The 25,997-nt window shown below is 34.2% G+C and overlaps 1 protein-coding gene and 1 pseudogene across 3 annotated transcripts in view; both read right to left on the bottom strand.

Moving 5' to 3' along the window:
* Positions 1-25,997, bottom strand: part of DIAPH2 (diaphanous related formin 2) — an 824,298-nt gene that overhangs the window by 676,823 nt on the left and 121,478 nt on the right. The gene's annotated exons all lie outside the window — the stretch shown is intronic.
* LOC142865949 (large ribosomal subunit protein eL33 pseudogene) overlaps positions 20,044-25,997 on the bottom strand; it is a 30,534-nt pseudogene continuing 24,580 nt past the window's right edge.

The following is a 25,997-nucleotide window of genomic DNA, read 5'->3' as shown; positions in this document are numbered from 1 at the left end:
AATTATCAGAACATAGACATGAAAATTACTCTAATAGCTTAATGTTGACTCGTTTGGAGCAAATGGTCAATTCACTTACAACAGGCTGAAAACGCATCAAATTGCCAAACAGCTCAACCCCTCTGTCCATTTATTCAACAAAAACATTTACCATTACTCGCTATACAACATATACATTGCTAGGCATTTTAGAAATAAATATGTAGAACACGCCCTCAAGATCTACCTGAGCTATAGCTCTAGGTCAAATAGATTAGCAGGGGAAGAAAAGAAAAAGAGTAGTGGTTGACATAACCATAAAAATAAAATAATAATTAAAAATTCCCATATGACAACTTACATTTTCACTTAAAAAGTCTGCGGGCATCTGGAGAGCAAGGCATCAATCCTGTTTTCTCTCCATGAATTACTAACCTAGTTAATATACCAATGGCGAGAGGAGATAATGCTCATTACCCGGCAGCCACATATCTTTAAAAGTAGCACATGATCATAACAGTAAGGCGAACGGGACAATGCAAATGATCTAATTTACTTCACTACGTTGTACAATCTTTCAACATCGTTTCTAAAAGAGTGGCCTTTGATCACTCATAAAATGAATAAAACAGTAACAGAGACCTCTCACATGCCTGGCACTATGCTAAGGAGCTTTACTCACATCATGTCTTTCTTAGTGACTTGCTATGCCACACAGCTATCATATTAAGAGGTAGAGCCAAAATTGGAATACACAGCTGCCTGGTTCCAAGCTCAGACATTCTTTCCATTACACTTCATTGCCTTGTCAATATTCCACTCAGTACCTGTTAAGACAGCCAGTCCAAATCGTGGCATTTTGGGTTATTCAATTTTTTAGTGCTTTCATTGATGTAAAATATGCCTCACAGTAACTTATTCCTTGGTTCTATTTATTCCTTTTGGGCCGATGTGGAATAAACCTAATTCTTCTATTACACCACACTTCTTTAGATATTTGAAATAACTCGAACCACCCTCATCCCAAACACACACATATGAATTTTTCCTTATAGTTTGATTTTCCACTCGCAAAGGATGAGGACCAGAAGAGTGGAGATGGGGACAAAGGAGTGATAGTAATTAGAATGACAATAAGGCAATAAGGGGAAATGCACATAGAAGGGATGTATCTAAGCCAAGAAATCTTCTCACAAGAAAGGCTCGTTAATATAGTTATTGATTCCACTAGGCCTCAATGTTGCAGCCATTACAGTGACTGTAGCACTAAAACAGGTACTATGCAGAACTCAATTTGGCCTACCAAAGGCAATTGTGATTTCAGGCAGAATTCATAATGTACTTTGAAATATGGGACTGTTAAAAGAAAAACCTTAGACAAATTAAATTTAAGAGAGTTTAACTGAGAAAAAAACGATTCACAAATCAGGTAGCTCCCCGAACCAGAACAGGTTCAGAGAGACTGGCACTGCCATGTGGCCAAAGAAAATTGATGGACACAAAAAGGAAAGTGACTTCCAGAAAATGGAAGTAAACTACAGAAACAGCTGAATTGCTTACAGCTGGGCATTTGCCTCACTTGAACTCAGTTTGAACAGTTGGCAGCCTGTGATTGGCTGAAACTCTGTGATTGGCACAAGAGTAGGTTACTGCCTGTTTACACAACCAGTTAGGTTACAGTTCACTATGGACAGAGAAACCTTTAGGCTGAATTTTAAAAAATGTAAGGAGGCAGCTTTAGGCTAAACTTAATTCAACAGGACCAACATCTATGTCAGATTCCTTTTTTTAAAAAAAACCAACCATCTATTACATAAAATTCTAGACTTTATAAAATACTATTAAAGAACGCTAAATATCTAATTAGAAAAATATTTGCACTATTGATTCATTCACCCAGAAGATCCTGCAGTTTCAAATGCAAATTATAATACTCTAGATATGCATATTTTATCATTGCTTTCTTTGTTAAATATGTGAAATGAGAAACTGGACTAAGTGAATATAAATAGAATTGTATAAATTTATATATTTGCTTTAGTTCAAAGTTTAACTCCAGTTAATATTGAAGCTTCATAATTAAGGGTATTCAAATAAAAATATTTAAAACATAGTGGTATTGTGGAGAACCAAAGATGCATTGTTTGATGGCAATCACTTTTTTCTTTCTACCACTGCAAGGACTTTTCACACCCAATTGTAAATGGTGTTCTTACTTTCATTTATATACTTCATATCAAATGAAATTAGAAAGATTAAATTATAAAAATTAAAGGTGAAATATAAAAATATTCTTGTCATATTCAGGTCTTTGTCAAGAACTCCACTAAATGACATTAACCCCAAATAATAACTGTAAATGTACAGTTTCCCTGCTTCCCTAACTGGAATTATTTATTAATCAGGCTTAACAAAGACAGAAACAGGGAAAAATTATTAATCATCTTATTAAAGAAAAGGGTAACCCTGTCTTTTTAATGTGGAAATGGTGCCTCATCAATAAACTGAACTTTTATATATTTAAAGGGAAAGCCCAGAGAGATATCAATGTTCTTTAATTTACTGATAGCTTCTTTTTTTCACTAGCAGTTAGCCTAGATTTGGGCTAGTAGGATTAATAGTATTTTAATCAGGTAGTCAATCTAGTGTCTATGTGAAAAGTAATCAGTGTATATTTAGATAGGTTGACTACCTAAGTATCTCTGAAGAGGTAAGTCATCAACTAGTGAACAATATGCCACTAAAAAAGGAGGACAAATGATGTTAGACAGTTATCATTTCAATTTGGCAGAAAAATTGCAGTGCTACCTCAAGATATTTACAACATTTTCTAGCTTAAAAATGTAGGAAGAAAAATGAGAAATTTATGACAGGAAGACAAAAATCTTTTTATAAGGAGAGGATTTTGCCACTAAAAATGTTTAATGATTAACTGCCTCCAGGATAAGTGGGACCAGCCCATATGTAAAGCTAGATTAATGATAGGCTAAGAAGAAATGTGTTTTCCTTACCAAAGTGTTTTAAAATAAATCTTAAAATATTATTTTTCATATTTCATAACCATAACTGAATTATAAGGAGAATGTTAAAGCTTGCTACTTTTAAGAGCTCAGGCTTGTGTAATGAATGGAGTGTTCAGTGTTTTCAATGAATGGGGGTTCTGAGAGGGTTAGTATGGTGATGTGAAATAGCACTTCCTCTGCAATATGCTAAATATCCCTGAAAAATCTATGTGTCAACATAAATTTCCTAGACTCATTTGGGTTCACTGTTATCCACAAAACCGTGTGAAACCAAGTTGTCTCCATAGATATATACCATGATGGGTTAGGAAATTTGATTTAAACAATTAAGCATTTAGATCTGCAGAGTTTATATATATATATATATATATATATATATATTATCAATGAAAATTTTAGTATTTACATTAAAAATGAGATTTACTTTTATGTTATCTCCTTTTGGCTGAAGTTGAATCAAAAACTTGACTCTTAAAAATATAGAAAAAGTAAACTAAATGACATATTGAAGAATATTCGTATCACTTAAAAGATGTGACAATGACTATCACTTTTAAATTGTGCATTTAAACAAATTTGTTAAATGAAAAAACAAGCCACTTTACCTATGTAAAATTATGCATAATTGAGAAGAAGGAATTGATTGATGCTAGTTTAAACGGTTTCAATGTTTTCGTTTAGCATGTAGAGTCAAGAATTATGAATGTGGATTTTGGGAGCCTATTAAAGAATTGTTTTGAAATCTGTCTTTGTACTACTTGCTATTAAAATTAATGGTGTAACAAATATTACAGAAAAAATATTGAAATTACTTATCAGCACAGCTGAAAGGATATATGCCTTTCTTGGGGGAATCAGAATAACATGTAGTTGGATGCTATTCTGCCACTTATTTTATAATTTAAGGAAGTGATTTAACCTCTTGGAGCCTCAATTTACAAATCTCTGATAACCTACCTCATTGCACAAGGTGAGGATTTCATAAATTATGTCACTCAATTAATGCTAGTTTTCTACCCCTTTTCAAGTGCTCTCAAGTACTGGGGAAGTCCCTTCTTATTGACAAATAATTGATATACTAATTGCTTAGAGCTTTCCTAAGGTCCTCTGCTAGCAAGGCTGCTGGCCATGCTGCTAGCCTACTCCCAATCATTGTACTTCTTAAGAAAAGTCCTATAATTCAGACTTTTTACTAATTCAGAAGAGTCTATAGTCATGTTTTACTAACTCCCAGTTCACACAGGTACACTACCAATAATAACCTTCCCAAAGTTTAGTACATACCAACACAAACATGATTAAACTAATGTACCTTGGGGAAGGGAAGTAAAGGCTATCAGGTGGATATTCTTGCACCATAATACCATAAAGCTTGAATTAGTTGATCTAGTTAGCGAAGATTGTTACCTCCTACCTCCACCAAAGTGTATTTCTTTACCCTAAGACTATACTTTTAAATCTAAGGAGGCATTCTTCGGTCACACCTGGATTCAGATCCCAGCTCTGCCATTTAATTTACTAGATGAGGGATTTCAGTAATAAGGTCACTTCACTTAGCTTCATTTTATCATTTCTAAAACTGAGATACTCCACCAACTACACAATGTTATTGCCAGTATTCCATGAAATAATGCATATAAAACACCTACCAGGTTTTTATTTTAATAATACATGCCATTTTCCTCCCCATATGGAACTGCTAAGTTAGGATTCCCAAAGGAATTCCAATGGATTTTAAAAGCTTCAAACAACATATAACTCCACAAATATTTACTGCACACCTACTATATACTGTTAGGGTGCTGGAGTTATGGGTATAATTGAAACATACCTAACATAATGTCCAGCACCTAGATATTCAATAAATGCCAATTATGTTTATTTCCAGCCCAAAGGGTTTACTATCAAACAAGCAAGAGACATGAAATTACCACACAAAAGTTTACATTCCCACATGAAATTACCACACAATTTCTTGCTTAGAAACCCTTGAATGGAAAGGTGTTATGAGAATACAAAGAAAAGCAATTCCAGTGGAGGGAAGGGACATTATGGACAACAGAGATGACACTGGACCTTTCAGGGTGGCTTGAGGGAGGAGGGCACTCTGTGAAGGAGGAACATCATGAAGAGAGGCAGGAAAGTTTGTAGTACCTTGGGAAGTTATGAATAACAGAGTAAGGCTGGAGTGCTGGGTGTTCAGGTGTGTGGTGAATGGGCAGTGGGAGGGAGGGAATGATGGGTAATGCTGGTGGAAAGGTAAGTTTTGAAACCAGGCTGCTAAGGACCCTGGGCATCTTGCTGTACCAGACAACAAGGAACATGATTAGATTTATTTTTAGAATAACAACTCTGAGGGCACTTTCAGGGGATAAGGGGTACAACTTGGGAGGCTATTCTAAAATATGAAGTGAGAAGGGAATGGAGATGATGAGGCACTTCAAAAGATATTTCATTAGAGTTTGAAATGTGGACAAACTGAAAATGGTGAGCCAGCTCCACTTGACTCCTGAGTTCTTTCTGTTTGCCCTCCTTTTCTCAATTCTAAATTTCTCAGTTCCAAATAAATACTCACATGATGGGCTTTACATTACCTTATTTGATAAGAGAATAATCATGAAAGTGAAGGGAAGAGGATTCTATAAATTCTTAGAATACATGTTCAAAAGGAACAAAAACCACATTACTAATAAATAAAAGGGAGGGGAGATGTTTTTCAAGCCAGAGAATACACGGGCAATGTATGTTCAAAATTCAAAGCAATTTGGTTCTTATTAGCTGAGCCTACAACACGGTGTGGCTTAAATGAGTGGTAAGAGATATAAAGAAGATAGAAGCAATGGACATTTAATAAGAGAAATAGCATTACCAGAATTATAATTAATGATATGCGATGTTCCATTACATATCCAGACTAGAACAGAAGGAAAACTGACTTATGTCCCCCAAATGAACAAACAATGTAGGAAAAGGCAAGTTTAGGATAGGAAAAAATCCAAAAGGGCCAAGCTTAGTGCAGAACACAGTCCCTGGAATGAATGTGGGCCTCATTCCCTCATGGGCAAAATAAGGAAGTCAAATAAAATCAGTGATTTTCACTGGAGAATGTAAGTTCCCCTACCCCAGGTGGGGGACTGATCAGAATCATGTAGAAAGCATTTCCCCTCCAAAATTATAGAAGACAACTACTCTCAACTGGAATTTCCCATCATGCCTTCTCAGGGGGTATGCCACTAGCACTATTCTCAGCGTGCCATATCATCAGGGATGTAGGAATGGAAAATAAATCAAGACTCTAGATTTGCACTGTCCTAATATGGCAATCATTAATCACGTGGGGCAACCAATCACTGGAAATGAGGCTAGTTGGAATTAAAATGTGCTATAAATGTAAAATACACACTAGATTTTAAAGAGTACTGAAAGAAGGATGTAACATATCTCATTAATAATTTTATATTGACTCCAATGATAATGTACTGAATATATTGAGTTAAATAAAATATATTATTAAAATGAATTTCACCTGTTTCTTTTTACTTTTTAAATGTGACTTCTAGAAAATTTTAAATTACATGTGGTTCACATTATATTTCTTCTAGACAGCTATGCTCTAGATGAAATTTTTACATTCCTTCTGGTACAATAATTCTATGCTATCAAGACTTCACTGTTAAAAGTAAAGTGTAACTAGTTCTTACATCTTTGTAGGGAATAATACAAAAAGCTAAAAAAAAAAAAAACCTTCCAAACATAAAAAAACTGACACTAAATACCAAACTGACATTAAATACCACCAAATACAAAAGAACATTATAAGCACTAACATTAATTTTAAGAAAATGAAATTTAAGTTTCTTACTTAAAAGCATTTGCACTCTGACAGTAGGGGAAAAAATGTTCATGCCCAAGGTAAAATATTCTTTTGCTTCAATTAAACTCTTAAATTAATGTTGAACATAATTTGACAAAAATTAGGTATTTAATTGTTTTAGTAATTTAATTGTTTTAGAAGCCACTCGTTGGCATAGGAAAAAAAATTAAGTCTCTGTAAATTAAAAATGACAATGTACCATTTTTCTAAAAAGTAATTAAACCATAGTTGGCAATTTAATATTGTCAGAGAGATTCTCTATAATATTTTATTTCCAGAATACAGGCAGGACATATTAGTTATAGGAGGTAAGAGCACTGAACTTTATTATACATTGTGACTGAGAGATGAATGCTTTAGAAACAGAATCCAGTCAAAAGACAGGCATTTAAGTGCAATGGGGGGAATGCTGTAAGCATTTAGGAGAATGACACATTTAAAATTCTCTGACCATGAATAAAAACTTCAATTTTGGAGTCAGACAGACTTGGCTTAAATCTAGCCTGACTCCAAATCCAATGCTCTTAAGTACTTCATGTATCTTCATGTGTGTATATGATTATAATTATGTATTTATATATACACACACACAATCTTCACTCCTTGGCCAAACTTCAAGAATGAGTAATTTACAATTGCTTCTGTACAAAATACTCCTGAGCTCATATTTGCCAAGAGGTATTTATTTACATTGTTTTGCGCTATGACCACTTTTTTCTCAGAAATCCCTTCCTTACAACTTAACTAAAATACTTCTATATGACTATATCATGTAAAAATCTGACACTATATACAATACAGATGTACTGTGGAATTTAAAGTTTTTTCCTTCTAATTAACAAATGAGAATTATATGCAGCTATGAAGATTTAAATATATAGCTAAAATTTTGATGATAAACATTAGAATTTAAATTTTCTGGCAGGAGAACTACCTTCTCTGATAGCACATTTAAATACTGACTTAGGGAAATTCATTACAATTCTGCATAGGCTTAGCTCCAATATTAGAAACATGCCTCTAGGCTCATTTGTACAAGAATTTCTTATTCAGCATCTCAGCTGCACAGGTTTCCACACAGAAATGAGCAGGTAAAAATGGTTAGAGCTTCATAATGAGTCAACATTAACATAATTACTTTCCATTTCATCTATTACCGTACACTGTTTGACTCTCTCATTTCCTTTCATTTCAATCATTCCTTTAAACACCCACAAGGCCCTGTTAAAGAAATGAGACTTTAGAGACTGCGCTATAGAAACTGAGATGAGCTAAATAGTTTTGTAATTTTCCCTTAGAAATGATCAAATGCTCCACACTAACATAAATGGTATAATTTTGTACTCTAATATTTCCTTACATCTCTTAAAATAATGTATACAATTAAATAATGACATGAAAGTGATTTACTTGGGCATCACAAAACATGACTATAAAATAACTATCCTGTTTTGTTTTTTAACAAATAGAACTTAATCTTCCTAATGTGCATTGCCTATCACAGTTATCTCACGGGCTATACACTTAACTATAATTATGCTGAAAATGCTGAAAACATTTCTGAACAACTTTTTTTTTTTTGGATGAAGGACCTACCTTCAGGGACAGGTTACCACCCAAACAATAAAACATGTTTCATTCATTTATATTTTAAGGCCAGGATTTAATCAATTTAGTTAGTTATCCTATTCATCAAATTTAAGACAAAAAAAATGTTCGCTATTTCCAAAGATTACTTTCACTCTTAGAAGATGAAGATTTACTACCAGAAAGGATATTCAAGAGAAACACCACTTAAGTTGGAATATAAGCTCCACAGCTTACTACCAAGCAACTTACTGGGCAGCTTATTTAAATTCTGAGTCACAGTCTCCCAACTTGAAGAATAGAGATTATGATGTCAACTCTCAGGCACATACTGAGAGTATCTGGTAAATAAGATGACATCTGTAAGAGTAGTAGCATGGTGCCTAATACGAAGGGATCAATAGAACAATACACTGTATTTACACTATGGGAAATAAATTCTAGAAGCCACACAGGAAAAATCTATATTAAGTATGGTAAAATAAGGCCGGGCGCGGTGGCTCACGCCTGTAATCCTAGCTCTCTGGGAGGCCGAGGCGGGCGGATTGCTCAAGGTCAGAAGTTCAAAACCAGCCTGAGCAAGAACGAGACCCGTCTCTACTATAAATAGAAAGAAATTAATTGGCCAACTGATATATATATATAAAAAATTAGCCGGGCATGGTGGCACATGCCTGTAGTCCCAGCTACTCGGGAGGCTGAGGCAGAAGGATCGCTTGAGCCCAGGAGTTTGAGGTTGCTGTGAGCTAGGCTGACGCCATGGCACTCACTCTAGCCTGGACAACAAAGCGAGACTCTGTCTCCAAAAAAAAAAAAAAAAAAAAAAAAAGTATGGTAAAATAGTTCTCATGTACTGACAATGGTTCAAAAAGGCCTCCATTTCAATTAAAAAATTATCATATTTGATACAATACCTACATTCCTGAAAGTAGCACATCATATAAGCAAAATCCAAGTCCCCTTTTTATTTATAATAATACAATCAAAACTTTTAAGCATCTATTATACTATTTCTAGGCACTGAAGAAGTAAAGAAAATACATTTTCTGCCCTTGAGGAACTTAATGCTTAAATAGTTGCTTTTTATGATCAACCTTCACTACCTCAGCCTCAAGTTAGCTCCTTGGCTGCTCTCTCAGCTACACACATACATACACACACACACACACACACACACACACACACACACACACACATAAAGTCACTAAGAAGATGTAAACACATTCATTCATGAAGCTATTTATTAATATAAGGTTCCTTTGGGAACTGGTCATTACTTAACATGACTTATAGTTCAGATTTTTATATCCATATTTCACAAAATAAAATATGCTTAACTTAATAATTAAATGATAAAATAACTAATATCTAAAATACCAGTGCCTGTCTTTCTAGTGATACCATTTTACTTGGAAGCATGCAAAGAAAGGGATATTTTACAAGTGAATTTACTTCACTATTATTTTGGCTAGAATGTCTCTATTTCTTATATTAAATATATACCTGTACTGTTTTAAACTGAAATTAATCAAGTGCCTAAGATTGGAAGTTGAGAAAAATAGAGCCATCATGCAAAATAGTATTTTGCAGCTATTTTTTTCTATTCTATAATGAGTATAAAAAATTGGTCTAGGTCAGCCTGATTACTTAGCCTATCAGAGTAAAGAAGAATAGTCATTAATTATATTCATTAAATTATGCAAAATCCAAGACTGTTTTGCTAATAAACTAGAGTATAACTAGCTATATAATTATATGGAAATCAATATGCCTTTGAGAACAGTCATTTATCAAGAGAAAATTCATTCCATAACCAAACAGCATTTTATGACTACCTTAAACTCCAGATAACAAAAGTTCTCTAAATCATTAGATTATATAATCATATAAGGCAAGGACTTGAAGCATAAATTCCTGCCTAGCTTTCAAGGTCCTTACCACCACTGTGGTTAAGATTCCATCCTCAGCTGAGCATTGTGGCTCATGCCTATAATCCCAGCACTTTGGGAGGCTGAGGCAGGAAAATCACTTGAGGCCGGGAGTCCAAGACCAGCCTGGGCAACATAGCGAGACCCCATCTATACAAAACATGAGAAAAATTAGCTGGCCATGGCAAGTATGTGCCAGTAGTCCCAGCTACTCAGGAGGCTGAGGCAGAAAGATGGCTTGAGCCCAGGAGTTCGAGGCTACAGTGTGATGTGATCACACCACTGCATCCAGTCTGGGCAACAGAGCAAGACCTTGTCTCAAAAAAATAAAAAATTAAAAAAGATTCCATCCTAACAATAGGGTGCGAAAACTAGGCTGAGGATCTAATGTGATACTAGGACACTACCTTCCCATGTACAACAGAAAGAACTTATTTTTTATAGTTAAGTAGATAAGTGTATTTGTAACTAAATAGCATTTTTTAAAATAAAAGTATACATCTACTAAATTTAAAAAATCTTTTAAACATAAAATTCCCTTGGGGGTATTTGCATTATACCTACCAGTTGAGCATCCCTAATCTGAAAATCCAAAATCTGAAATATTCCAATAAATATTTCCTTTGAGCATCACATCACCACCTAAAACATTTCATGTTTCAAAGCATTTCAGATTTTTGGATTAAGGATGCCCAACCTTATATGGTAAGTGGCACAGTTCAGATGCCGTTGAATTTAATAAACAATACTTATATCAAAACATTCCTTGACATACTGGGTATTCAAGAATGCTATGCAAATCCTGTTGGCTTAAATATGATCATGCAAGAATATAATGTACATAATGTAGTGTTCTCTTGTATATGTATGCAGGTTAATAAACCCCTTTGAAAAGTCATCAGATTGAGTAAATAAAAAGCCTGTGAACCTAGCTGATTTTTCTGGACTCACTCATACATAATAATATATAGGGGTTTTTTTCTAAAATACCTGAATTTAATCCCTTAAATATTTTGACCAATCTTGAATAGGACTGGTTGCCTTCCTATGTAAAATGTTAAGTATTATGCTATTCATTTTAACAGAAGGCTAAGGAAAGAAACAAAAACACATATTTACACTAAATCATAGTTTCCTGCCTTAACTATAGTCTTAAATATGGGCTAATTAAAAATACTTAATATAAATATTTAAAATACAGTACACAAAGAAATTAGGAATAATAGAAAATTTTCCTTCAAATTCTCACAATCTTTTCTGTATACAAATCTCTTATAACACTTTGCAGATCATTCAGTAAATTTTTTAATTTTTTTTGCTCCCCCCAGTAAATTTTTAATTTCAAAACCCTTTCAATTCACCATTCCACATACTTTAGAGCTAAATCTGTTCATCCATACAGAACTTCCCATATTTGTGCCTCTCACAAAAAAAAGTATTCATTTTTAAGGAATGGGGAAAAAAGGGTAAAAACAAGGGAACTAATTAAGCAATATCTTCTACCCAAGTCACTACAAATAACAAATCTAAATAGAAGTGATTTTTGCTGACAATCAATACATCTTCCATTGTTTGCAAATCATACTAGCGTATGTTCATATTTATCTCAAAATAATTTGGCAAGCAGTATTAGATATAGCATCCTATCATTTCCCTTAAAATAATTTTTTATCTTACTTTTAAAGAATTGGTATGAAAACTAAGAATTTCCAAGTTTGGAAAAGGCCTCGAATAATTGCCAACAGCAACTTTTAAGAGATCACGGAAAAATGGAGCCTTTCAGGGACTTTCCTGGTCTTTAGCAATAGTTTAGAATTTTCAAATTTACCACTAATATTTCTTCAGAAACATACTATCCCACATATGTCATGTTTCTATACAAGTACTAAGTGATATAAAAATCTTCTTGAGGTCTACCCCTACTGACTTGGCACTTAACTACCTAAAAGATTTTGTTTCTATGAAGCTTGTCAATTTTACCATGCAACTCCCTCTACTAGATAATTTATAAAGATCTTTAGTATGGCCACTGGTCCTCAAAGAACCCCACTCTGTACTTCTTTACCCAGTAAATAACCCATTTATTGCCACCCTTTTTCTCTCATCTCTAAATCAGTTCCCTTCTCTCAATATAAGTCATCCTATATTGACTAAGTTATAATAGTATGTGTCGTGGCACTTTGTCAAAGTATATGTGAGGAACATTTGGGAAACAACTGCTTTTTTAGTTATGACAGTAATACATGTGCACTGAAAAATAAAAAGGGCATAAACGTATAATGTGAAAAGTAAACATCTTATTTCCCAGAGCAGACCACAATTAAGAGATTTGTACACACACACACGCACGCACACACACACCCCTTTGAAAAATAGGCTCTTACTAAACCTACTCTTTTTTTTTCTTTTTTCTCAATCATATTCTCATTAATAATTGTTACTCATCAACTTTTCCAATTCTCCTCCTTGAAGGGACACAGTAGGATTGTACTTTCCTACCACTTGAAGTTAGATGTGACCATGTGACTTACTCTGGCCAATGCAATGTGAGTAGGAGTGAAGGGTGGTGCTTCCAGATGGAAGCACATAAGATGCCATTCTGCATCTTCTATTCCTTTTGCCATAGGGTGGAGCCCAAGTCCCTGAGTAAGGATAACTTGAGACAGAGAGCCTCACTGACACGTGATCAACACACAGCATGAGCAAGAAATAAGCCTTTGTTGTTTAAAGACACAGATTTTGCACTTAACATCACAGCTTACTCTCACTAATACTAGATTTTGAAGTGTAATAGATTTGTATCAATACATACAGATGTATCTCATTCACTGAGATGGTATCATAATATTCTTTTGGATGAATGAATGAAAATTTAATTCATTTGATCAACAAGTATTTTGTGTCTACCATGTCCTAAATACTGCATTAACTGCTTCAGATGTTAAGTTCATTTAATTCTGACAAGTCTATGAGTTAGGTTCTATTCTTACTCACATCTTTACAGATAAAGGAAGTGAAACACATAGAGATTAAGTAAAAATTGTTCCCAAGTACCCACAGACAATAAATGGCAGAGCCAGAATTTGAACCCAGCTATGGCTCCAGAGCAATGCTTGTAATTACCACGTTATACTCCCTCTCCATGTTCCAAAAAATAGATAACACATAAACATGCAAGAAAATATCAAACAGTAATCCTTACTATGATGACAATAAATCAGAAAAATATGATAGGGTGTGGGAGCTGATTTATGGTAGGAAGCTAGGAAAGACTTCTTCAAAGAAGTGATACTTAAGCAGAGACCTGAACGACAAGATAGAGCCAGTCATATATAAAATCTGGGGAAAAGGCATTTCAAGAGAAGTGAATAGCTAGTGCAGAGGCCCGAAAGTGGAAAAGACTGAGTATATTGCAAAAAAGAAAGAAGGCTAGTGTGGTTGGGGTGCACTGAGCCAGGGCAAGAGTGACAGCTGATCTATTTTAACAATCCTCTACTGAAGGACAATACTGCATCCCATACGCTTGTACATACATGTTCACCTATTTGTAAAAGATTAAGTGTAGAATAAATCCCAAGAACAGGAACTGCTGGGCCAAATTTTGGTAAATATGAAAATTCCTTCCAAAAAGATGACAAAAGAAAAATCTGTTACCAACAGAAAGAAGTGCTTCTTTCCCACATCCTCTCTTATGCCATTATCAAATGCTTTAATCCTTTGCCACTTGGTTAGATTTTTAAAATGTTATATCACTGTTGGTTTATTCTCCATTTATTTAATTCTGTTTGAAGTTAAATCCTTTTCCAGATATTGGTTATTTGTATTTCTTTAGCTATGAACTACCCTTTCATGGGCTTTGCCATTTTTAAAACTGGAGTTTTAATTTGCCTGTTTATTTTGTAAGAAGTCTTACTATATTAAGATCATAAACCCTTTTTCACATGTGTTGTGAATATTATTTTCAGTCTGTAATATAGCATTTACCTTTGCTTATGATCCTTTTATCAAATCAAATTTTTGAAATTGAATAACTGATCCTTAATGAATTCAAATGCCTCCTCTATCGTACACCAAATTCCCACATGTATAAAGTTTATTGTTGGGCTCCCTCTTCTGTACCAAAATCAAGCATTTAATTACTATAACTTTAATATTTTTTTCATACTTGGTAGAATTAGTTCCCCTTCACTGCACTTCTGTTCCAGTGTTTTCCTGGCTATTCCCAGATGCTTATTCTTCCAGATAAAATTACACATCATGTTGTCAACCTCTAACTAACTAACTAACTAACTCCTGCTAAAATCGTACTGGTATGCCATTCAATCTTTCTTATTGCTATACTAATCAGGACTTTTTTCCAATAATAACCATTTAATTCATTCTTTGAATATAGAAATGCTATTAATTTTCACATATTTATTTTATCAGATATTTATAATATGAAAATAATTTTACATATTCCTTTCTAATCTTTATATTTCTTTCTCTTATCTCATTGCATTGGTTAATACGCACTACGCCCATCGAGGAGAGGAGAGGAGGGGAGGGGAGGGGAGGGGAGGGGAGGGGAGGGGAGGGGAGGGGAGGGGAGGGGAGGGGAGGGGAGGGGAGGGGAGGGGAGGGGAGGGGAGGGGAGGGGAGGGGAGGGGAGGGGAGGGGAGGGGAGGGGAGGGGAGGGGAGGGGAGGGGAGGGGAGGGGAGGGGAGGGGAGGGGAGGGGAGGGGAGGGGAGGGGAGGGGAGGGGAGGGGAGGGGAGGGGAGGGGAGGGGAGGAGAGGAGAGGAGAGGAGAGGAGAGGAGAGGAGAGGAGAGGAGAGGAGAGGAGAGGAGAGGAGAGGAGAGGAGAGGAGAGGAGAGGAGAGGAGAGAGAGGAAGAAGGCTAAAAATACTGATGATTGTGAACATCCTAGTCTTGCACCTGTCTTTAATGGGATTTCTTCAAGTGTTTTACTGCTAAACGTAAGTTACATTTGGTTTGAGATATATATTTTTATGATGTTAAGGAAATAAGTACTTTTCCTACTACATTTATTTTTTATCAGAAAGCATGCTAAATTTTATCAAAAACCTTTCATAATACATAGGAGATAAAATGTTCTTTTTCTTCTTTCTGTAGCATTTTAAAAGCCTAAGTAGAATGATTTCATTCATCCATCTATTTATACTCTAAAAAAGAATCTAAACATATTATTTAGGCACAATTTTCCCTGGCAACAATGTGCTGCCTTTCTACCAAATGATGCATATTTGCATAAATTTCTGTGGTTTACTTCCTTATTCACATAAACCATACCAACTTCCCTGGTATGGAAATTGGAGTAGAAAATTCTACAATGTAAAAAAATGAAATCAAAATTTTATATTATCCAAACCAAGATTTCCTAAACTGTTTTGTAAGATACTAGTATCTTGTGAGATGATAATAAATATCCTAGAATCACCTAAAATTTAGAAATAGTGAGTTTACTAACGTTAATTAATTTTTCTCCCATAAGACATTTCAGATTATTTAATATGTTAATGTGCACTGTAATTTTTCAAAGGGAGGGGGAAGGTGTAGAGCACACAAAATTTCCCAAAGTTATTTGGCCAAGACATCTCCCACATCCATATATGACAAATACCATCACACTGGGCACTGGCATTCAAACATAGAAATTGGGACAACTGTCCAGCCAATCTGAATGCTCTCATTACTGCTGATAACCAAGACTTTGGCCAAGTCCAGAAGCCTCTCTCCAGGAAGAAAAGAATGAACGGATCCACTGAGAGATGAAGAGATGAGAAAAGGACAAAATTCTAGTAACACAGTAACATTCTCATCTTTGTTTCAAGCTTATCTCCTGGTTACTGGGTCCATGTACACAGATTACTATGAGAAGAACAGCAGTTCTCAAAGTGTGGTCAAAAGACTCCAGGGTGTCCCTAGAAGTCCCTGGGGTATGTACAAAGTCAAAACTATTCTTACAATAATACTAAAATGTTATTTGAGCATTTCACTTCTATTTTTTTACAAGTGTATAATGGAGTTTTCCAGAAGCTATGTGACCTGGAATGGTATCATCACTCTGATAGCAAATGGAGTGTGCCCCTGTATATTCTTATGTTTTAAAATTTTCTCAGTTATAAATCAAATCATAAATAACAATAGATATAAACCACACTAAGAAAGTTCTTTGTGATCCTCAGTAATTTTAAGATTGTAAAAGGTCCCTAAGACCAAAAAACTTGAAAGGCTTTATAACTTATTGGTCTAAGCGGGCTTCATCCCTCTAACACAATTGGTTTTGCTCTCCTGAAAAGTAGCCCTCCAGATTTTATTTTTAACCTAATATGTTGTCTTCACTTGTACTATGGTTTACTAGATATATAATAGACATAATAAATTTCCTTTACAACAGCCTCCTTAACTCTTCCAATTTGCTATTCAGAGAATCTTTTTCAAGCCTTTGGTTTGCCTTTTCTCCTTAAAGCCTTAGTTAATAATTTCCCCTTGTTTTACAATAAGACATGCAGGTCCTTTAAAAGTATTACACAGATAACAGGTAATAGACTATTAGAAGTATGAATTAAAACTATTATAATCTAGGCTCAACTATTGATATTGATTAACTGATACTTAGTTTTCTAGATATTGATTTTGATTTTCTAGATATTGATTAACTGATACCTAGTTTTCTTCATTTTAATGCATCATTTATGCTTTATACCAATATTTAACCAGGAAAATATATTCCAATAGAATACATTTCAACAATATGTTAAACTTAATACAATGTTACTTCATTAAAAAATAACTCTATTTCAAATGTTTAAGTAATCATTTCCCCCAAATAGTCCAAATATTAATTCTTTCACATAATAAGTTCAACTACTCTACTACTAATTATGTAGCTCTATAACTAACTATATAACCTTGGGCAAGACACTTCCCTTTCTCTCTTTATAAAGGTGTTAGAGATGGGCATGGTGGCATAATCCTGTAGTCTCAGGTGGGAGGAGCACTTGAGCCTGGGAATTTGAGTCCAGCCTGGACAACACAGCAAGATCCTGCCTCCAAAAAATAAAAAGTTAATTAATCAATTTAAAAAGAGAGTGTTGGACTACATGACCTAATCAAGCTCCAACCTTCTCTGACTTTATAAATCAGGCATTCTCTCTACCCCAGAGCTCCTCCCCAAGGTAAAGTGTGCACATATTCAACTTACATGGCAATACACAGTTCCACTCTCATAGGTAATATCAAATGGCAGTAATCCACATATAGGTAATGGATAGTAAAGTGCATTGCATCTTTTTACGTTATTATAATTGTAATTATTATTCACTTTTCATCATTAAGGTTTTTTAATAGCTTTAACCATTAAAACCACCATATTTGAAATTAACTTTGTTTTAGGTGGACTTGAATTACAAAAATGCAATGCAAATACAAGTTAAATAATGATATGGAAAAAAGGACTTTATGAAGCAATACTTTCCAGGTGTGCTTTATTTGAACGCTTGACAAAATACAAAGAATTATATGTAAAAAAAACAAGTAATAGAGAAGACACTAAGCTTTATAAAAGTTATTTTGAAGACAATTTGGAGGATGCATTCAGAGATAGGATGTGGGGAAGATGAAGGTGAAGATACAGGTACTAGTCAAGAACTGACAGATAATGGGCAGTGGTTGACTCTAGAGAACAGAGTGAAGAAGAAGAATGAGAGGTAGCTCAGATTTGTTTAACTGAGTGAATGGTGATATTATTCACAGTGACAAGGACCACAGAAATAAAGCAGATGAGGGGCGACTGGAGTAGGTAATAAGGCAAACTTACAAAGTCTGTATGAGATATATTAAGGATAAGATGCCAGTAGAACATTAAGTATTGCTTAAAATAATCTCTATAAAGGGATAATGAATATAAAATGTTCTTATGTAACAAGCAAAGAAGAGAAAAATGATAAAAGAAATTTAATCTAAGAAAATATTACAGCCATCTGGATTTTTGATAGACTTACTTACACAGCAAGAAATAGCTCTTGTTTCTAGTTTTGTGATTTAGCATAATTTCCTACCCATATAACAGAGCCAATAAAAAACCCACTTAAAATCTCCATGAAGATATACATGGTATCAATTTATAACTGCCCATATTCTTTAGCAAATAGTAAAAGAAATGTAGTAATCAAAGAATTTACATGAAAATTTTGAGTTTTTCAAATTGAAAATTTTATCTGATTAAAAAAGTATTAGAAAAGTATCTAATACTGGTGAAGGAGGGAAAAGCTTATTTAAGCTACATATAAACAACCACTTACCAAGGATTAAATGTCCCACCTTAAGAGACATACTTAAGCAAGGTCTTTGCTAATATGCATTTGCTAACTTGCAGCATAGGTTTGTGATATGTAGTGTATGTTCACTTTAAACCTTTACATAAATAATTAGAGGATAAAATCATATGGTTCATGGACCCAATTGTTTACATATGCAAATCAACTGACATTTTCTTAAATAGCTCATGAGATTGGTCTTTTGAGAAAATCAAAACACTTTGAGGAAAAAGCATCCTGATGAACATCTGTAGGTAAATTAAACTAGTATATTTGTCCCTTACAACTATACATGATGTTATCATCTCTTTCTGAATACATTATCTAAAGCTGACATTGTGAAGCATTTATTTGCTTGTTTTTTAAGAGCTTATTGCCATGAGCTTGGACAGTGGGACTCCTACTTGTAATAGAAAGAGCAGATGGGAAGATGTTACCAACTACCAGACTTGTTTTTGTTTTACTCTTCACATCTGTACCAAAGCATTTCATTTCCAATAAGTTGATAATTTAAGGACATACGATTTCCCCCATGTGTGCTCTTCAACTTTGAATGTCTGGTGCTCAGTTAAACTTCATCTGTTTGCAGTTTTTTCCCTTACAAGGCGTTATTTTTAGCTTCTGAGCCTATTTAAGAAAGCACAAAAACTAGATACAAGTCTATTTCTAAATGTTAACTGCCATTGAATTCATTATCACTATAGAATGCCCAAACATAAGAGTCTACAAATGTGGTCAAAATAAATTGCTAGCATGATGCCCTGTCTAAAGTTGAGGCCCAGATGTGACTAGAATGATTAGGATGTGGAGGGAAAGGTAGAAATATTTATGTATCTATTTTCTTGTTTTACCTTAATGAAATTAACAGGCTATACAACATATTTGTGTTTTCTAATATCTAATAGAAATGTAAGTAAAAGAGTCGCTGTGGCTTACTTTACCACTTTCCACCACATAAAGAAAAACCAGAAAATATATTTTTTATAAACAAAATGGAGTTTAAATAATATTAATAGTTCCTCTTGTTAAACTCAAAGTTGGTAAACAGGGTAGATAGTTTATTAATTCTATCAATAAGTGCTACACTGTGAACACTAAAAGGGAATAAAGACAATGTTATCTAACTCTCTCTTTATCATTATTTCTTGTCTTATTCCAAAGATCATCATTAGAAATGCAGAAAATAGAGTTAACACAAAAGAACAAAATAAAAATCATCATAATGTCTCACATAGAGAGAATGGCTGTTAATATTTTATAACACAGTCTAATCTTTTCCCCATGTACAATGTATACCTGCAACTGGGGTCATAGTATTTGTTGCATATACATTTTCGTTTTTTTTTTTTTTTTGAGACAGAGTCTTACTTTGTTGCCCAGGCTAGAGTGAGTGCCGTGGCGTCAGCCTGGCTCACAGCAACCTCAATCTCCGGGGCTCAGCGATCCTACTGCCTCAGCCTCCCGAGTAGCTGGGACTACAGGCATGCGCCACCATGCCCGGCTAATTTTTTGTATATATATTTTTAGTTCGTCAATTAATTTATTTCTATTTTTGGTAGAGACGGGGTCTCGCTCAGGCTGGTTTCGAACTCCAGACCTTGAGCAATCCGCCCGCCTCGGCCTCCCAAAGTGCTAGGATTACAGGCGTGAGCCACCACGCCCGGCCTGCATATACATTTTATATTCTGCTTTTATCACTTCACTATGAATATCTTCCAAATTTTCAAATATACATATAATACTGTCCTAATTTTAATAGAATAATTATTTTAAAATTCCATTATTATTGGGCATTAGTGCTCTAATTTTTCACTATTAGAAGCAGCAAAACATCCATGTACAGAGCTATCTTTTTTTATACATCTGCTTCAGTAGGAAATTTTTCTAGAAATGGAATTGCTGGGTGTCAGTATAAACATTTTCATTGCTTGTATTTCATTCTGTTAAATTGCCTTCCAGAAAGGTTGTCCCATTTTAAAAATCAACCATCAAGAAGTGAGAGTGCATACTTCTCTGCACCCTCACAAATCAGATCTTTCAGATCCTTTTTGGCTATTAAACTTCACCATTCTTTTAATAGGCAATTCTCTTAATACTAGTGAGGCTGAACATATGCAAGCCCATGAGTATCCACATAGGCCCCCCCATACATACCATACACACCATGCATATTATATAAATAACTTATACTTCCTGAATATTATGTTCATTACCTTGCTCATATTTCTATTAGGATATTTATTTTTCTTGCTGCCATATAAGAACATCCATATATAAAGGTACTAATCCATTATCAAAACTTTCCAAATTCATCATTTTCCCTTTAATAATTTATATTTTTGATTTATAAGTGTTCCTAATTTGTGTATAGTCAAAAATATATTTTCTTTTATATATTCTACTTTTGTTTTTATTTTCACAAAGCTGTTCTTTCTTCAAGTAAATATTATCTATATTTAGCCATAGGATTATCTACATTCAGCCCTAGTGTTTGCATATGATTTTATCTTTATACCCAAGTCTTTGTTCTGAAATGTATTCTGGTGAATGATGTGATGGGGGGATCAATTTATATTTTTCCCCAAATACTTTGTCAACTATTTCAGCAACACTTTGCTGATTTGAAATGTCTCTAACAGCAGAAGATTAAAACACGATTCATCTCTCTCACCACTCACAAAAATTAATTCAAGATGGATCACAGACTTAAAGCTAAGACATGAAACCATAAGAATTCTAGAAAAAAATGCTGGAAAAACTGTTCTAAATATCAGCCTAGGCAAAGAATTCATGAATAAGACACCAAGGGTGATCACAGCAACAACAAAAATAAATAAATGGTTTATTTATTTATTTATTAAATGGACTTGAATAAATTAAAAGGCTTCTGCACAGCCAAGGAAACAATCAACAGAGCAAATAGACAACATACAGAATGGGCGAAAATATTCATATGCTATACATCCAATAAAGGGCTTATAACCAGATTCTACAAAGAATTCAAGCAAATCAGCAAGAAAAAAAAAAAATCAAACAACCGCATTAAAAAGTGGGCAAAAGACGTGAACAGAAATTTTTCAAAAGATAGACTAATGGCCTATAAACATATGAAAAAATGTTCAATGTCACTAATCATCAGAGAAATGTAAATCAAAACCACAATGAGATATCACTTAACCCTAGTGAGAACGCCTTTTATCAAAAAGTCCCAAAACAATAGAGGTTGGCGTGGATGCCAAGAGACAGGAACACACATACACTGCTGGTGGGACTGCCATTGAATGCAACCTCTTTGGAAAGCAACATGAATATTCCTAAAAGAACTAAAAGTAGACCTACTATTTAACCCAGCAATCCCACTACTGGGTATTTACCCAAAGGAAAATAAGTCATTTTATCATAAAAAAACACATGCACTTGAATGTTTATTGCAGCACAATTCACAGTCGCAAAGATGTGGAATCAACCCAAGTACCCAATAATTAATGAGTGGATTAATAAAATGTGGTCTAAGTATACCATGGAGTACTACTCAGCCACAAAAAGGATGAATTAATACCTTTTGCAACAATTTGAATGGAACTGGAGACCATTATCCTAAGTGAAATATCTAAAGAATGGAAAAACAAATGCCACATATACTCACTATTAAAGTGGAACTAACTAATCAGCACTCATGTGCATAGATGAAAAGTCAAACTCAATGGAAATCAGGCAGGTAGGAAGGGGGACGAGGCAATGGGTGAAATCATACCTAATGGGTACAATGTATACTATCTGGGTAATGGGCATACTTATAGCTTTCACTCAAGCAGTACAAAAGCAATCCATGTAACCAAACATTTATACCTCTGTAATATTCTGAAATTTAAAAACAAATTCTCTTACAATAGCTCTTCCTCTATCTGGTACTTTTCATTCTCACAAATAAACCAGGAGCCGCAATTGTGAACACTAGCCACCTATCTGATTAAAAATTTTATAATACATGTTCAAAGGCATCAATATCACCCTGAATTAACACAATCTCCATCATTATAACAATTCCAGGGCAACATTTATATACTCAAGTTCCTTTTAATTTCATGCACAATCCAACACCAACCCAATGGGTATTCAGAACATAATATTCAGAAAACCAAGTCCAATATTCCTTTGTTTTAATGTTATATCATCATATAATGATTATTTTCATATTAGTGAGATAAATTGACAATACAGAGAAGTACAGTTTAATGTGAATTTAATAGTTTCTTATAGCCAGAGGGCTACAAGATCCCCATCTTTCATAAGACTTAACTGTACTTCATATGTAATCTAAGAAAGAATACCGTAGAAACTTTCAAAAAGTCAAGACAAAAAAATCACAACCTAGCAGGTATGTCTTTGATGTTTTAAAAGCAGCCAAAACAATGTATTTGACAGGAAAATCTAAAGCAGACATATGGAATTTTGCCTGTTGTGAACCTTGTATGTGGGAGACTTATGCTACTATATCTTATGTATATAAATGGATTATATAGAGAGCTTTAGAAAAAGAGTTCGATTTATCTTTAAAGTGTTTCTAAAGTGAAATAACTTTTTTAAGAGGTAAAAGTTAGACCCAGTACCAGTATTAGTGACAGCAAACTATCAGAGTTATATTCATTCTCTCACTTTCAATGGCCATAAAAGCCATGTAATAGAACCAAATAGTCTTAAAATTAAGGGAGAGTGATTGATACTAGATTTAAGATTGAAAAGTTGCATTTCAGACATAAGTAACTTAAAACAACACAAAAAAATTATCAAAATTTTAAAACTATTAGTATATTTTTTAGAGATTTTACTTTAATTCCAACTTTTTTTTAATAACTTCAAAGGTGTTATATGATAGATTGAATCACCTATGAGACATGTATGGTGATCATCACTGACTGCATACCCATCTAGCAAATTAGAAAGATCAGGACTCCTGTCCCCCACCCACCCTGGCTGAAGGATTGTCACAGCTCTATGTGCACAAGTTCAAGGAAGTAAGACTGAAATCTACAGTAAAGCAAAAAAGTTATTGGTTTCTACAGTTTCGCCAGAAGGGAAACTGTATCAATGGTTTCTGCAGTTTCCGCAGAGGGGAAAAAAAACAAAGGCGAATACAAAACAAATAACTTAAAATGACTGGAACATGAGATTGCCTATGTTCGCTACTAAGTGAAGCCTAAACTATTATGATTTCCTTCTGGTTTATGAACATCTGGAAAGTACTCAAGGCTGGCTACTCAGGAAGCGGTTTTATTTTAAATACAACAGTTTTAGTTCAGTTGATACATGTAAACAGTTCTACTTAATCTGTTCTCTGCCTCACTCTGTGATCTATTCTATCACTTGGCTCTCACACTAATTCACACCCAAACTGACTTTCTTCTTGTTTTTCCACCATGCCAAGTTCTTTCCAATAGTAAGACTTTTATTTTAACTGTTCCCTCAGCCAGGAAGGGTCTTCATCCTGATGGTCACATTCTAGCTTCTCTATAACATTCAGGTTTCAATTACAAAGTATTACATCAGAAAAGCCTTCTTTGTGTATCAACGTAAAGGAATTACCCTGTCATGATCACATCTCTCTATTTTAATCTATCTATGGCACTTTAATTTTAGTTTTGTCTATAACACTTATTGTCTTGTTTTCTTAGTCAATTACTTGTTTACCTGGTCTATACTCTTTACCACAAGCTCCAAGAGGGTAGGGAGTTTTGTTGTTTTGTTTACTGCTCTATCTCCAGCATTTAGAACATTGTCATATACTAAGTGTTCAATATATTTAAGTGGTTTGCATTTTTCTTTGTTTGAAAAATCAGTCAACTATGAATGATCCTGACTACGTCTAAGAACAGATTCGGTCTCAGAGGCTATGTCTTATTTTGAACATAAACCTGCTCCCAAAATATTTTAGGATCAAAGAACTACATTTCTAATCAGATTTTTCTCACTCACATTCTTGAATACAATGAAGGTTAGACAAGAGTTCTTGCCTCCCAATTGGATCTGGTTTATTTATCATCTCTTTTATTGCCACAGTAAATAAGGCCATGGAAATGAAACAAACTCTGCTGTATGTAAGTAGGAAGTAGACTCCTGGACTCCTGTCCCTAACCCCTCCTGGCTGAAGGACTGTCACAAATCCCTCTGTGTACACACATACAAGGAAGTCAGGGAATCTTTTCTTTGAATTATCTCAAAAATTAAGAGTTTACTGAACTGGAATTTAAGTTTAATCTAACTAAAATGTCAGTTCCTAGAGGAAAGGGACTTTTTGTCTCTTTGCCTTACTGCTGTATCACCAGAACCTCAAAGGGTGTTCAGTGCATAGCAGGCATCTAATAAATATTTCTTGAGTGAATCAACAAATAAAAGAGTAAATGAAGGAATATACACTAAGTTGCAAATACTGAATCAGAAACAAAGATGCTCACACTTGCACAGGTTTGGTTTGCTTCTAAAGCCATATGGTGAAACACAGACTACAATTAGAATTTATATTCCTACTTCTCAGGAATTCTGTACTATGTGCTATTGATCATAAGGTACCTGAGCAAGAAAGAGTGTATAGACAATTCAGAAAACTTATCATTGATACTAGAAATGCTTGTAATAAAAAAATGGTTCAAAGATCAAATGCCCTACAAAACTGGACAGCGAAGAATATACATCACCTATAATGAATTGTGTAAAAAAGGCTTTAAATCAGGGTTTACTTATAACATTGCTTTATTCTTATGGAATTTGAAGTATTTTGCAAAGCTATGAAAACAAATACCAAAATAAAATAGGAATAGAAAAAACTGTACATCAGAATAGGTCAGGATTTAAAAGAATGTTAGAACAAAGATTTAACTGTTTTTTGGTTAAAACAGTACCCAAATCAAAAAGAAAGAAAAATATAATCAGTTACTTTCAATGGTTTTTCTAGCTTTAAGAACTGGAAAAATAAAGTGCTTACATGAGTTTTCATACAACGACACAAAGGTAGTGAACAACGTCCACTACAACATTGTTATATTAAAAGTAGTAACAGCTTTTTGAAAGGGTAGGTCCTTGTAACATTATTCAGTGTAACCTAAAAACACAAAAACAAATGAAAAATCAGTAAAAGCAATTCTTTTGGGGCACAGAGTATAAGTGAGGAAATGGATCAAAATATATACTTTTCTCATAGGTATGTCCAAGACAATAATCACTAGCCACTTACAGTGACAGAGCACTTGAAATGTGACTAATGTGACTGAGGATCTGAATACCTCATTTT

Source organism: Microcebus murinus, chromosome X (assembly GCF_040939455.1).
Source record: "Microcebus murinus isolate Inina chromosome X, M.murinus_Inina_mat1.0, whole genome shotgun sequence".
Lineage (NCBI taxonomy): Eukaryota > Metazoa > Chordata > Mammalia > Primates > Cheirogaleidae > Microcebus > Microcebus murinus.
The sequence above is the reverse complement of the archived record's forward strand: the minus strand, read 5'-3'. Positions and strand labels throughout refer to the sequence as shown.